Genomic DNA, 14,158 nt, shown 5'->3' with positions numbered 1-14,158 from the left:
TTCAGGTATTGGAGGAGGAGGAAGGAAGAACATCTAAGTAACTGGCAAAAGAGAGGTGGGTGGGTCATGAGGATGAGTATGATTTTGAAATGCTCAGTTCCAGGTACTAGTGGGACATCCTTGTGGAGATGTGCAGAAGCAGTTAGAGACAATGGATAGAAATTTAGGTTCTCAGAGAGGACTGCAAATTCAGATTTGATGATCATCAGTAAAAGGATGAGAGATGAAATCTTAAGGCAACCGTTCATTGAGTTTGTGTAGAAGCTGGAGAAATATGGAATGTAGAATTGTAAAGGATCTTAGAAGTCATCTAGTTGAATTTTCTCTATCAGTAGTTTCAAAAAATGTATTCTGCAAGCCTTAGGTTTGACCAAGGTGCTTTTTGTATCACCCACCCTCCTCTCCCAGATATCTCAGTTCCAATCATTAAAGGTTCCTCTTCTATTTTCCTGCTCTTAATGTTGTAAGAATGGCAAAGAGCCAGCCAATATATTTTTATACTAATGATTACACAGATTTTGTTATTTGCTGTCACATTTCCTTGCACAAAGAGATGCATTATATCTATATTTAACCTTATTATGAGGAAGGATTTACAATGCACATCAGAGCTTGGACTATAAGTAATATGTAATAAGGCTATGTATTAATAGTTAATTCATTTTCATTTTTTTTTAAAAGTTATTTATTTATTTATTTATTTATTTATGGCTGTGTTGGGTCTTCGTTTCTGTGCGAGGGCTTTCTCTAGTTGCGGCAAGCGGGGGCCACTCTTCATCGTGGTGCGCAGGCCTCTCACTATCGCGGCCTCTCTTGTTGCCGAGCACAGGCTCCAGACGCGCAGGCTCAGTAATTGTGGCTCACGGGCCTAGTTGCTCCGCGGCAGGTGGGATCTTCCCAGACCAGGGCTCGAACCCGTGTCCCCTGCATTGGCAGGCAGATTCTCAACCACTGTGCCACCAGGGAAGCCCCATTTTCATTTTGACATAGAGTTAATTCATTTTCTTCTGCAAATACTTTGTAAGCACCTACTATGTCAGGAACTGTTCCAGCTACTCGGAAAGTTTGTAAGCAAAACAAAAATCCCTACTATTACAAGCATACATTCTGATGGGGGTAGACCACTAAAAAGAAATAGATGCCATAAATAAGTTTGTTATATAGCATGTTAGAAAGCAATAAATATTTTGAGAAAAAGAAAAAGCAGACCAGTGTAAAAAGGATAGGTGCTTTCAGGGATGGGCCTGGACAGGATTTATTGAGAAGGTGACAGCTGAGGAAAGACTGAAGGGGTGAGAAAACTAGTCATATGATATCTAAAGGAAACATTCCAGCCAGAAAGAATAGAGGCCCTAAGGTGGGAGGGTGCCTGGTGTTGTCAAAGAAGAGCTAGGAGGCCAGTGTGGCTGAATGAGTGAACAAGGGAATGAGAATGGTAAAAGATGAACTCAGTGTACTAGTTTTCTATTGATGAGTGACAAATTACCACAAACTTAGTAGTTTAAACCAACACCCACTATTATCTCACAGTTCTGTTGGTCAGAAGTCTGGGTGGGCTTGTCTAGGCTGTCTGCCTAGGATTTCTTAAGGCTGTTATCAAGGTGTCAGCCAGGCCAAACTTTATTGGGAAGCTCTGGGGAAAAACCTGGTTCCATATTCAGTTAGGTTGTTGGCAGAATTCAGTTTCTTGTGGTTGTAGGACTGTATTACATATATTTTATCATAAGGAATTGGCTCATGCAGTCATGAATGCTGAGAAGTTCCAGGATCTATAGTTGGCAAGCTGGAGACACAGGAGGGCCAATGGTATAACTTCTAGTTAAAGTTTGAGTCCAAAGTTAGAAGGCCAATGACACAGCTCAAAGAAGGAAAGAAAGAGCAGATTCTCTCTTACCCTGCCTTTGGTTTTATTCAGGCCTTGGATGGGTTGGATGGGGCTACCCATATGAGAGAGGACAATCAGCTTTACTCAGTACACTAATTCAAATGTTAGTCTCATCCAGAAACTTCCTCACAGACACACCTAGAATAACGTTTAACTAAGTATCTGGGCACCCTGTGGCCAAGTCAAGTTGACATATAAAATTAGCCATTAGTCTTAACAAAGACTGAGGTCCCTGTTTTCTTGCTGGCTGCCAGTTGGAGGTCTTAGCTTCTAGAGGCCATGCATTTTCCTTCCCATGTGGCCCTCTCTATCTTCAAGCCAGAAGTGGTACATTGAATCCTTTTCATATCTGGAATCTCTCTGGCTTGTTCTTCTGCAATTAGCTGGATTTAACTCTCTGCTTTTCAAAGGTTCATGTGATTAGGTTAGGCCCACCCAGATAATTCTTCACCTTAAGATCAACTGATTAATAACATTAATTACATTTGCAAAATCCCTTTTCTATGTAAGGTAACAACTGTAGGAGTAACACCAGGAGGTGGAGATCATGGGGCCATTTCATAATTTTGACTACAACAGGCAGAGAGGCAACAGGGGATAAATCCTGAAGGGACTTGTAGACCATTTTAAAACTTTGACTTTTACTCTGAGAGAAATGGGGATCCACTGAGAAGAAGAATTACTTGATCTGATTTACATTTTTAAATGATTACTTTGGTATAAAATAGATTTGAGGGGCAAAGTTTAAAGAAGTGAGACCAGTTAGGTGGCTATTGCTATATTCTGGCAAAATATAATAGTGCCTTGGACCAGGGTGGTATTAGAGGAAGTGGCGAACAGTGGATACATTTCCATCTATTTTCTTTTTCTGTTCAGATTGAGTAATTCCTGTTTTTCTATCTTCAGATTGACTGATTCTTTCTTCTGTCATATTTATTCTGCTATTGAGCCCATTCAGTGAGTTTTAAAATTTTGGTTATTTTATTTTAAAGCTTTAACATTCTATTTGGTTTTTCTTTATATCTTTTATCCCTTTGCTGAGACTTTCTTTTTTTAAAAAAATTTATTTCAAGTGTGTTTGTAATTGCTCACTGAAGCATGCTGGCTACTTTAAAATCCTTGACAGATAATTCCAACATCTGTGTTATCTCAGTGTTTGTATCTGTTGATTGTCTTTTCTCATTCAAGTTGAGATTTTCCTAGTTTTTGGTATGAGAAGCAATTTTTTAATTGTATACTGGACATTTTGGGTGTTACGTTGTGAGGCACTGGATCCTATCTAATCTTAGTCTTTTCCATGTAGTGGATTGGTTTAGGTGTAGATCCAAGTGAGATGGATATTCAGCTCCCTATTTGGCCCTGGTGACACCAGGAAGGAAAGAAAGTGGGGTACCAGCTAACATTTGACTTATTCTACGTGCTTGTCACTTGGTGGGGGTAGAGGCTCAGGTCCCATTGGACCCACTGACACCAATGGTGGAGAGAAAGTAGCATGTTGACTAGCACCACCTTGAACCACCTTGTTTTGCCTCTTTGCCTCTGGGTGGGGCTAGAAGTTCAGCCCCCCACTGAGTCCCACTGACACTACCCTGGTAGGTAAAGTGGTTTGCCACTGAGTGCCGTTTCCTTCTTCCTCTTTCTATCTGTTGCCACTGCCAGGGGGTGGAAGTCCAGCTTCCAGCTGGTCCCTGCCAATACCAGGAGTAGGGGAATAGAATGCTAACCTCATTCCAGCTTGTTGCTGCTGGGTAAAGATGTAACTTCAGCTTTCCACTGAAAGTGGAGTGTCAGCCAGTAACACCTCATACCATCTTATTCTGCCTTTTTGCTGCAGAATGGGGATGGAAGTTCAGCTCTTGTTTGGACCACTGACACCAGTCCAGTGGAGGAAATGAAGGGCCATCTCATAATTGCTTCTCCTGTCTCTGGTGGGGCCAGAAATCTAGCTATCTGCATGGTCTACTGGTACCACAATGGTGAGTGGACAGTTTTTTCTTTGGTATTTGGCTAGAGTAGGGCCAGTATTACTAAAATGTTCCCAGTTCTATTAGTCTACCCTTTTCCCAGTCCTTTGGTTACAGGGAGCAGGCTTTTCTTGAGGCTTTTTTATTTTTGTATTTATGGCTGTGTTGGGTCTTCGTTTCTGTGCGAGGGCTTTCTCCAGTTGCGGCCAGCGGGGGCCACTCTTCATCGCAGTGCACGGGCCTCTCACTGTCGCGGCCTCTCCTGTTGCGGAGCACAGGCTCCAGATGCGCAGGCTCAGTAATTGTGGCTCACGGGCCCAGTTGCTCCGTGGCATGTGGGATCTTCCCAGACCAGGGCTCGAACCCATGTCCCCTGCATTGGCAGGCAGATTCTCAACCACTGCGCCACCAGGGAAACCCCGAGGCTTTTTTATCTGTGCCTGTTGGTGGTTTCAGGGTATAGGCTTCTCTACTGCCCCGTCCAGGATACATGGGAAGCAGAAAGAAAATCCAGATAACTCACATCAGTGTCATTCCTCTCCAAGCCAGTCTGACTTCTTTCCAACTTTTTAGAGTGTTGCTATGTTTGTTTGTTTTATTATGTCTAAAGTTGTTTTTGCTTTTATAACAAGAGGGAGGATTAGAGAGGAATGGGGATACTCTGTTTTGGCTGATACTGGAAGTCCAGGTTCTAGATACACTGTGAAGGTAGGGGCCAAGAGGATTTTTGACAAAAAAGTTATTATAAAAATATCCTTCTTCCCCCAATATAAAACACACACTCTTAGTGGGACCAATGACATTCAAGCTACAGATAATAAACAGATGGAAGGAAGGGGGCTATTATGACTCTTTATCTGTACGCTAAATATCGTGCTTGATGCTTTCTGCACATCATTCCATTTATTCCTCAAAACAATCTAATGAAGGATGTATACTGATGTCTGCAACTACTTTGAAACCGATCCTAAAAGGAAGATGGATTGATGATTGGATAGAATGAATAGAGCAAGCACAGTAAAATGTTAAAAGCAGAATCTAGATGGCAAGTATATGGATGCCCATTATAACATTCTTTAAATTTCTTTATATTTGAAAAATTTTATAACAAAATATTGCGGAAAGTAAACAACCTGATGAAGAAATTATTTTGACAACTTTTTAGATTAGTGAAATAAGACTGCTTGCCCAAGTTTTTACTGAGGTTAGTAAGTAGCAAAGGCAGAATTAAGACACATTTTCTGTTTCAAAATCCCAGAGTCCAAAGTACGATATATTCCAGAGATTGTCAATTGATAAGTTGGAGGCTTAATTTGACCCACAGTGTTTACAAATTTTTGAATTAGTTGCTCATGTTTAAAATTAGGAAAATTTGCATAAAATGTGGATTTATGGCTTTACATGAAGAAAACCCCAGACATTCTGTGAATACTGGCTCTTAATCTCATTGCATAGCAACAGTTGTCTAGAACATGGCCCTCTTTAGATGGGGCATTCATTCTCTAGCTTGCCTTGCATTCTCTAGTCTTACCTTTCCCTCATGTTTCTCAGACAAAAATCTATAAGTTGCATCACATTTGCACTTCTTGCAAAGTTAAGAGGAAAGTATTTCTTGTACTCAAGGTTTTATCAAAAATGAGAAAATGAAAACTTTATGGAGGGAGCCTGATATTTTAATAGAAAAATGGGAGAGAACAAAATTTCTTTGGAAGTAAGGATTATCCTTACACGTTTAATATGCAAAATGCTCTCTGCAGAAAGAATACAGCTTTAAAGATTATTATGAAACATCAGACCCCATTACATATCTATGTAACCCATGCAGGGGCATTTTGTTAGTGACCCTGTGCATAAAGCACATCATTCTTGAGTGATGGCAGTTTTTATTTATTTTCCTTGGACAAGACTTTTAACCAAATTACTTGGAAACTTCTCAACTCTTGAGATTTACATGTCTTTTTAAAAATAGAATTTTATATCAAAGTAAATTAGGATGTTTATTTTAATAAAAGGGAGAAATGCAAAGAAATAAATCTGTAAAATGGTATGCAAATAAAATGTCCAAAGCACACTCCAAATGATTTGCTTTTTCTAATTTAAACTTCTTATACTAATAACCCATTACATTATATGGAAGATTTTAAAGAGTTTTCATGTAAAAATGAAACAAACAAATGAAGATAACAAAACAGAAACAGACTCACAGATATAGAGAGCAAACTAGTGGTTACCAGTGGGGAGAGGGAAGTGGGGGGGGGGGGCGAAAATAGGGATATGGGATTAAGAGATACAAACTACTATGTATAAAATAAACAAGCTATGAGGATATATTGTACAGCACAGGGAATATAGCCAATATTTTATAAACTTTAAATGGAGTATAATCTATAAAAACATTGGATAACTATGTTGTATACCTGAAACTAATATAATACTGTAAATCAACTATACTTCAATAAAAAAAAAAAAACTGTTTTAATGTATATTTTTCTTGTCAGAGGATCAAAACCCTGTGGAAAATTAGAAGTTCTACTTTTTTTAATTTAATTTTTATTTTATATTGGAGTATAGTTGATTTACAATGTTTTGTTAGTTATAGGTGTACAGCTAAATGATTCAGTTATACATATAATCCATTCTTTTTCAGATTCTTTTCCCATATAGGTTATTACAGAATATTGAGTAGAGTTCCTTGTGTTATACAGTAGGTCCTTGTTGATTATCTGCTTTATGTATAGTAGCGTGAGAAGTTCAGTTTTTCTGGTGCTTAGGTAAGTCAACTTGTTTAAGCTAGTAGTTAAGCTAGCTTATTGTTCACACAGCTAGTAAACATCAGAGCTAGTCTTTTTCAAGACAAATTTTTTTCTTCCAGTTTTATTGAGGTATAATTGGCATACAATACTGTATAAGTTTAAGGTGTGCATCACAATGATTTGACTCGCATACATCATGAAGTGATTATCACAGTAAGTTTAGTAAGCATCCATCATCTCATATAGATACAAAATTAAAGAAATAAAAAATATTTTTTCCTTGCGATGAGAACTCTTAGGATTCAGTCTCTTAACAACTTTCATATATAACATACAGCAGTGTTAATTATCATGTTGAACATTAGATCCCTAGTACTTATTTATCTTATAACTGGAAGTTTGTACCTTTTGACTGTCTTCATCCAGTTCCCCCTCCTTGCCACCCTTCACCTCTGATAACCACAAATCTGATCTCTTTTTCTATGACTGAGACTATTTTTTTTTTAACATCTTTATTGGAGTATAATTGCTTTACAATGGTGTGTTAGTCTCTGCTTCATAACAAAGTGAATCAGCTATACACATACATATATCCCCATATCTCTTCCCTCTTGCGTCTCCCTCTCACCCTACCTATCCCACCCCTCTAGGTGGTCACAAAGCACCAAGCTGATCTCCCTGTGCCATGCGGCTGCTTCCCACTAGCCATCTATTTTACATTTGGTAGTATATATGTCCATGCCACTCTCTCACTTCGTCCCAGCTTACCCTTCCCCCTCCCCGTGTCCTCAAGTCCATTCTCTACGTCTGAGTCTTTATTCTTGTCCTGCCCTTAGGTTCTTCAGAATCTTTTTTTTTTTTTAGATTCCATATATATGTGTTAGCATACAGTATTTGTCTTTCTCTTTCTGACTTACTTCACTCTGTATGACAGAGTCTAGGTCCATCCACCTCACTACAAATAACTCAATTTCATTTCTTTTTATGGCTGAGTAATATTCCATTGTATATACGTGCCACATCTTCTTTATCCATTTATCTGTCGATGGACACTTAGGTTGCTTCCATGTCCTGGCTATTGTAAATAGAGCTGCAGTGAACATTGTGGTACATGACTCTTTTTGAATTATGGTTTTCTCAGGGTATATGCCCAGTAGTGGGACTGCTGGGTCGTATTGTGTTCTATTTTTCTGAGACAGTTTTTAAGCGCAGTTTTGGTTCAAACAAAATTAGGAGGAAGGTACAGAGATTTCCCATAAGCATCCTGCCGCCACACGTGCATAGCCTTCCTCACTGTCAGTATCCCCCACCAGAGGGCTACGTTTGTTACAATTGATGAACCTACACTGACACATCCTTACCACTCAAAGTCCATGGTTTACATTAGGGTTCACTCTTGGTGGTGTCCATTCTGTGGCTTTGCACAAATGTATAATGACATGTATCCATCATTATAGTATCATACAAAGTAGTTTCACTGACCTTAAAATCCCCTGCGTTCCACCTATTCATCCCACTCTCCACACAACCTCTGGCAATATTGATCTTTGTACTGTCTCCATAGTTTCGCCTTTTCTAGAATGTCACATGGTTGGAATCCTACAGTATGTAGCCTTTTCAGATTGGCTTCTTTCGCTTGGTAATAGGCATTAAAGGTTCCTCCGTGTCTTTTCACGGCTTGATAGCTCATTTCTTTTGAGTGCTGAATAATAGTCCATGGTCTGGTTATACCACAGTTTATTTATTCATTCACCTACTGAAGGGCATCTTGGTTTCTTCCAAGTTTTGGCAATTATAAATAAAGCTGCTATAAACATCCATGTGCAAGTTTTTGTGTGGACTTAAATCTTCAATTCATTTGGGTAAATACTAGAAGCGTGATTGCTGGATCATACAGAAAGAGTATGTTTCATTTTGTGAGAAACTGCTAAACTGTCTTCCAAAGTGGCTGTACTGTTTTGCATTCTCGCCAGCAATGAATGAGAATTCTTCACCAGCATTTGGTGTTGACGGTGTTCTAGATTTTTGCCAAATAATAGGTATGTATTGGTATCTCATTGTTTTGATAGAGCCAGTCAATTTACTACAAGTTAAGTGTTTTGCCCATTAAATGGAGAGAGAACTTACACAATGGAAATTTGAAACACTAAGCTAAAATATACTTTGTATAAGCCAGAGGAGGACCTGAATTTTAAAAAGGTATCACAATATATTTACAGAATATAGTTTCCAGAATTATTGACACTCAAAGATTCACTTTAACTGCCCTTGGCTTCTATCATTTGAACCACAAACTTCAGTCCTTCATTATATGTTGCCTTGCACTCTGCTCTCTCTGAACGTCATGGTTTCCATGCAACCTCTCCATTCTGTCTAGTTCAGGCTTGGACTTTTAGGATAGTCTCCTAATTTGAAGATTCTTTGATTCTAGTTTCAATGTTCCAAACACATTCTTTCCACTAGAATGACACCTGATTCTCTTAGTTCCCTGCTTAATTGGCTCCAGCCATATCAAACTCCTGTGCTTCCTTGAGTTTGACATGTTGCTTCATATCTCCGTTTCTTGGCTCAGGCCATCTCAAAACCCAGTTCAAACTCTCTGACCCTCCAGGTACAGTCAATCACTTGCTCCGTGGGTCCACACTGTGTCTTGTACACATAACATTGTAGCATTTATTACATTGTGCAGTGATTGTTTGCTCATATATCCTTCTGCCTCAATAGACTGTGAACTCCGGGAGTTCAGGCACCAGCAATTCTCCAGCAGGAGCAAGATGCCTGACAACCAGGAGCTCAGGAAATAGTTACTGAATGAACGAGTCAACTCCCACAGTGATTTAGACCTCACTTTACCTTCTACTTCAAGTTATAATTATTTTTGCAAATATCTTTCTTTTTTGCTAGATTTTAATTGGGATGGAAAAATCTATAGTCCGTAGGGATAGGGCAGATGACATAAACGAGTGAAGCAGGCTGAGCAGGGGCTGTAACAAACTGAGGATATGTTCCCTCTAAGGGTAGCTTCTGCTCAGCTCTGGCCAATTGTTCCAAGCAGGAACACCGACTAGTATTGCCAGATTCTCCAATTTCTGAAGATAAGAATCTAGATTTTATGTGAATTTCCAGAATTTTAAGCTGACAATGATAAAAAATAAAAGTATGGTGCAGGTCACACCCACATGTCTCTGCTGTGGATCAGCTACGGGCTGCCAGTGAGACTCTGTACTGTTCGCAGTTTGATGGCACGTTCGGTGTCTGCTCCATGTTTGTCTTCTCCATGATGCTCACTGTGGTACTTGGCTCATGGTAATTCTCTGTAACTTTAAGTTGATTTAATATTCCACACTCAGTCCCGTCTCTGTCCTTCCAAGTTGTCTCATGCTGAAATATCCTATGTATATGTATCTTATATTTCCCTTTTGTCTTATTTTTTCCTTTTATATTAGACTTGCTCATGGTCCACCTTCGTCATGATGGCCCATTCCCCAAAATTTTGAGCCACAGCTCTCATTTCTGCATATTTATTGCCTCGGCCAATGACGTTGGGTCTGATGAACATAACGCCTTGCATTTCCACTCACTTCTCCGTGCATGAGGGCATTGTGGCCTCCAGAGAGATTATAATCTATTGAAGGTGTGGTGTTGTGGTTTATATTTCTAGGTATCCCCAGTATACCTAGAAGAATGCTCAATAAACACCTGATGATTGAATAAATGAGCACACACTGCCAATTTATAAAGTGAATACTTCTCATACTAAAGTGATCTGAGCTCTAATTTTCTTGTCATTCATCATCCAGAGTTCGGATGGCCTAGGAACCCATTAGTAGCCATTATTCTACATTATTAAATGTGAACAGTGGAACACAATTCTAACTCTTGTTCCTCATTCAGGATTGAGCTCAAGAATCATGATCTTCTGGAAACTGTCCCTGACACTCTCTTCAACCTCCCCATTCGAGGCTGTGATGGGCGCCTCCCCTAGCATTTTCTCCACGTATCTATCATAATGCTTATGACACTGAGTTGGCAAACTGTCTCCCTCTCCAGCTAGAATGATCAGCTTGAGAGCAGGGAACATGTCATTTGATTTTTGTCCCCAATACCTGGTACATAGTAGGTGCTGTCTACTAATTTCAGCTTTCATATTAGATTTTCAGTTGGAATCTATAGAAGATGGAACCTGGTTACTCCTAATATCTATATCTATATTAAAAAAAACTTATCTATCCACTTAAAAGTATTTATTTTATTTATGTATCCAAACTTTCAATAAACAAACATCTGTGGAGTACCGACATTGTGTCAGGCACTGTGAAAACAAACATTAAAGAGCCTGGGGTGGGAGGAGCCACATGTAAACCAACAGTTATAAGAGCCCAGGAACGGGACAAGGGCTTGGTCAGAAACATGTGCACAATAAGCTAAAGCAGCCAAGAGCAAAGAGTGACCAGTCTTCTTCTAAAAAGGTTTTGTCTTTTTATCATCACCTGGATGAAATGTGCTACATTCACTTATGCAGTTTTACTTTTCCGGTAATGTGATATAAAAAGCCTTTTAATTATAGAAACCTTTGGATGCTGAACAGCTGGGGAGATGCCGGCCTGATCTGCTCCCAGCTGTGGCTGATCAGCAGCAGCATCTTGTTTAGCGGGAGTCTCAGGATGCTCTCGGCCAGCTGGGATGTTTGCAGCAGAGGGAAGCACGGTGCTCTGGGCTAATTTTTTCTCCTTAAACCACATGGCTTAAGAGGGTACAGGATTAAAAAAAAAAAAAAAAAGAGGTGACTACTTAAACCCGAAGGCTTTCTCATGGCCATTAGTAGGATGTCCCTTGAGCTTTGAACATCTGAGGTGTGTGAAGTCACTCCAGTCAACTCCCAAAATATCCACCATAGTGAGAGGCTGTGTGGTGCAGTGGGAAGTAAGCTGTGAAAATGTTTCCAGTCATCTTTCTAATAAAATACATATCTGACCATATTACTCCTTTGCTCAAAAGCCTTCCGGGGAATCCATATGCCTTCAGGATAAAGCCTAAACTTTGAAGCATGATATCCAAAGTTCCCCATCATTTGACCTTCAACTACCTCTCTAATGCTGAACTCCACCATGCTTCCTTGCACCCCACGTTCCAGCCTTGCACCCCAGTTCCAACTCTCCAGGTGAGAGTTGTTCCTCACACCAGGTTGTTCCATGTCTTATTGTCTGTGCCCAGACTGTTGTCCAGCACTGGGCTGTTCTCTTTGGCTAGAAAGATGCCTTCTCCTGCATCCTCATCTGTATAATGAACTTCTACTTCCACTTGGCCTTCAAGAATGAGGCCTGGTGCTGTCTCCTCTCTGTTTCCTTATCCCCCCTTGCCTCTAGAAAAACTGACCACTTCTCCTTTTTTGAAACCACATTATTTTTCATTGATCATACCACTATTGTTACCTTTACTGTCATGAAACTACTTTGCTTACTTATCTATTCTGTGAATGTGTATGGTCCTGAAGGATAAAGACCATGGTTTATTTGTTTTTGTAATGTTGGGAACTAGTATGGACTGAGCCTATAAGATAGACACACACACACACACAAAATATATTGCATGAATAAAGAAAAAACAAGTGAGGGGTAGGATGAAATGATACTGAATTCTAGTTCCACCTCTCTAGGGATGTGGGAGAACCTGGGCATGCCCTCTGTGGGGCAGGTTCCTTGCTTGAGTAATAACCTGGCAGGAAATAATGTTTGCGTCAAGGAGGAGTGATAAAATTCAGAGTAGGCAATGAGCTAGAAGCATCTAGAAAAAAGTATTAAAGAAAACTATGCATTGAGATCCTATTGCCAGCCATTTGGCAGATTAGATGTCCTAAAAACCCCTCTCATTACAAAGCAGCTAAAAATTCTGAATAGAATGCTTATAAAAAAGTTTTAAATGACTGGCAAAGCTTGCAAGTAAGAGAAATCCTTAGAGGCCAAAAACAAAGGGGTACAAGTTCAGAGAAGAAGGCAAGTACTGAGACGAGTAGTGGACTGAACAGCTTTTGTAGGTTTCCAGTGTCCAGAGTTGATTGCTGCCTGGAGGGTAGGACTGTGTGGGCCCTGAGGTGGGCGTTAGATCAGAGACCCTTGCAAAGAATCAGGACCCTGAAAGGCTATACCCTAAACAAAAGGATAAAGCACAAAATATTAGCTCCTCAACGATGTCAAGGATACATATCTGACCTCACCTTGGCTCAAAGGGCCTGCTTTTTCAAGGCATGTTAATCAAGGCATGTTTGAATGTGGAAGAAGTTGTACTTTAGGAATAGAATTCACAAAACTGAATAAATTGGGAGAAGAGAGGGAGAGTCTTCCTGTGTGCTAGGAGAAGGAACTCGGCAATGTAGCTCCAGCGTTATGGGGCAGAGGCACCCTCCAGCTCTGGCTCCAGGTTGCTGATGTAAATGTGCTGGGATGGCGCAGCCAAAAAAAAAAAAAAAAAATTAAATGTGCTGGCTGGTGGGGGTAACCCACAAGATGGGCTCATTTGGCCATCTAGCTCAGTGACAGCAGCCATTAAGGCCATTTGGCTGGCTGATTTCCTTCTCTAAGAGTCCAGGCTCACCAAGCCACATGCTCATAAAAATATGTCTCTCCATAGTGTTTTTCCTAATAGGAGTGAATGTGCTAAACAGCACGTTCTGGTATCTTGAGCAGATCCATTTCTTATTGTACATTCATAACTTGGCATTATGGCATATAAGCTTGATCACCCCTGGATACACTGACAAAAATTGAGTTTCAGAGCACATAGACCTAAGTCTCAGATTTACTATCGTGATAATCCAGTAAGGGACTGTTACCCTCTGAGGTCATGCGTAAAGAGCCAGCTAGTCTCCCTGAGCCCTCTCTTCTTTATTTCTCTATAAATGCAGCTGTATTCACGTGAGCAATGTTGTTAAGGAAAAAATAGTGATGAGGATCAAAGAGACTTTTCAGCAGGATGGGAAGAAGTGTATTAGCCTAAGTGTGAAGAGGGGGCATAGTGACGGTGACGGCTTGGAGGTCAACCACAGAAGGCTTCAAAGCTGCTGGTTGATTAGGACTGATGTCTTAGATATAAATGAGCTAGCTCCTCAGAAGACTGTAGTGCAGTGTATGCCTCATTCAAGTAATTAGTTAATTTGGTCAATTAGTCAATCAGTTAAGCAGATTACCGGACATCATATAGATACACAAAGATAAAGGGGTTTTGTTGAACTGCTATTATGAGGACATGATATTAAGATAATACACAAGAATTCTGGCATTAAAGAGGAGGATCTATGCTCTAGCCTTTCTGCAGCAGAGGGTAGGCTGACTTCAGCAAAATAGTTCCCACACAGATATCGAGTATATACTAAATATACTGTGGTTGATACTGTGTGAGATAAAAAGAATTTTATTAGATGGGGATAGTATGGTATGCTGTGAAACTGGAAAAAACTATATGGGCTTGGGGCTAGATAGATGGAGGGTTGAAGGCAGTCCTATCAATTAACAGCTGATCACCTTGGTGGAATTTTTTGTTGTCTTATTTTCTCAGCTGTA

The 14,158-nt window shown here is 40.0% G+C and overlaps 1 protein-coding gene across 20 annotated transcripts in view; it reads right to left on the bottom strand.

The window, feature by feature from the left end:
- Positions 1 to 14,158, bottom strand: part of DLG2 (discs large MAGUK scaffold protein 2) — a 2,066,111-nt gene that overhangs the window by 380,218 nt on the left and 1,671,735 nt on the right. The window lies entirely within an intron of this gene.

This window comes from Balaenoptera physalus (genome assembly GCF_965194825.1).
Source record: "Balaenoptera physalus genome assembly, chromosome: 10".
Classification (NCBI taxonomy): domain Eukaryota; kingdom Metazoa; phylum Chordata; class Mammalia; order Artiodactyla; family Balaenopteridae; genus Balaenoptera; species Balaenoptera physalus.
The sequence above is the reverse complement of the archived record's forward strand: the minus strand, read 5'-3'. Positions and strand labels throughout refer to the sequence as shown.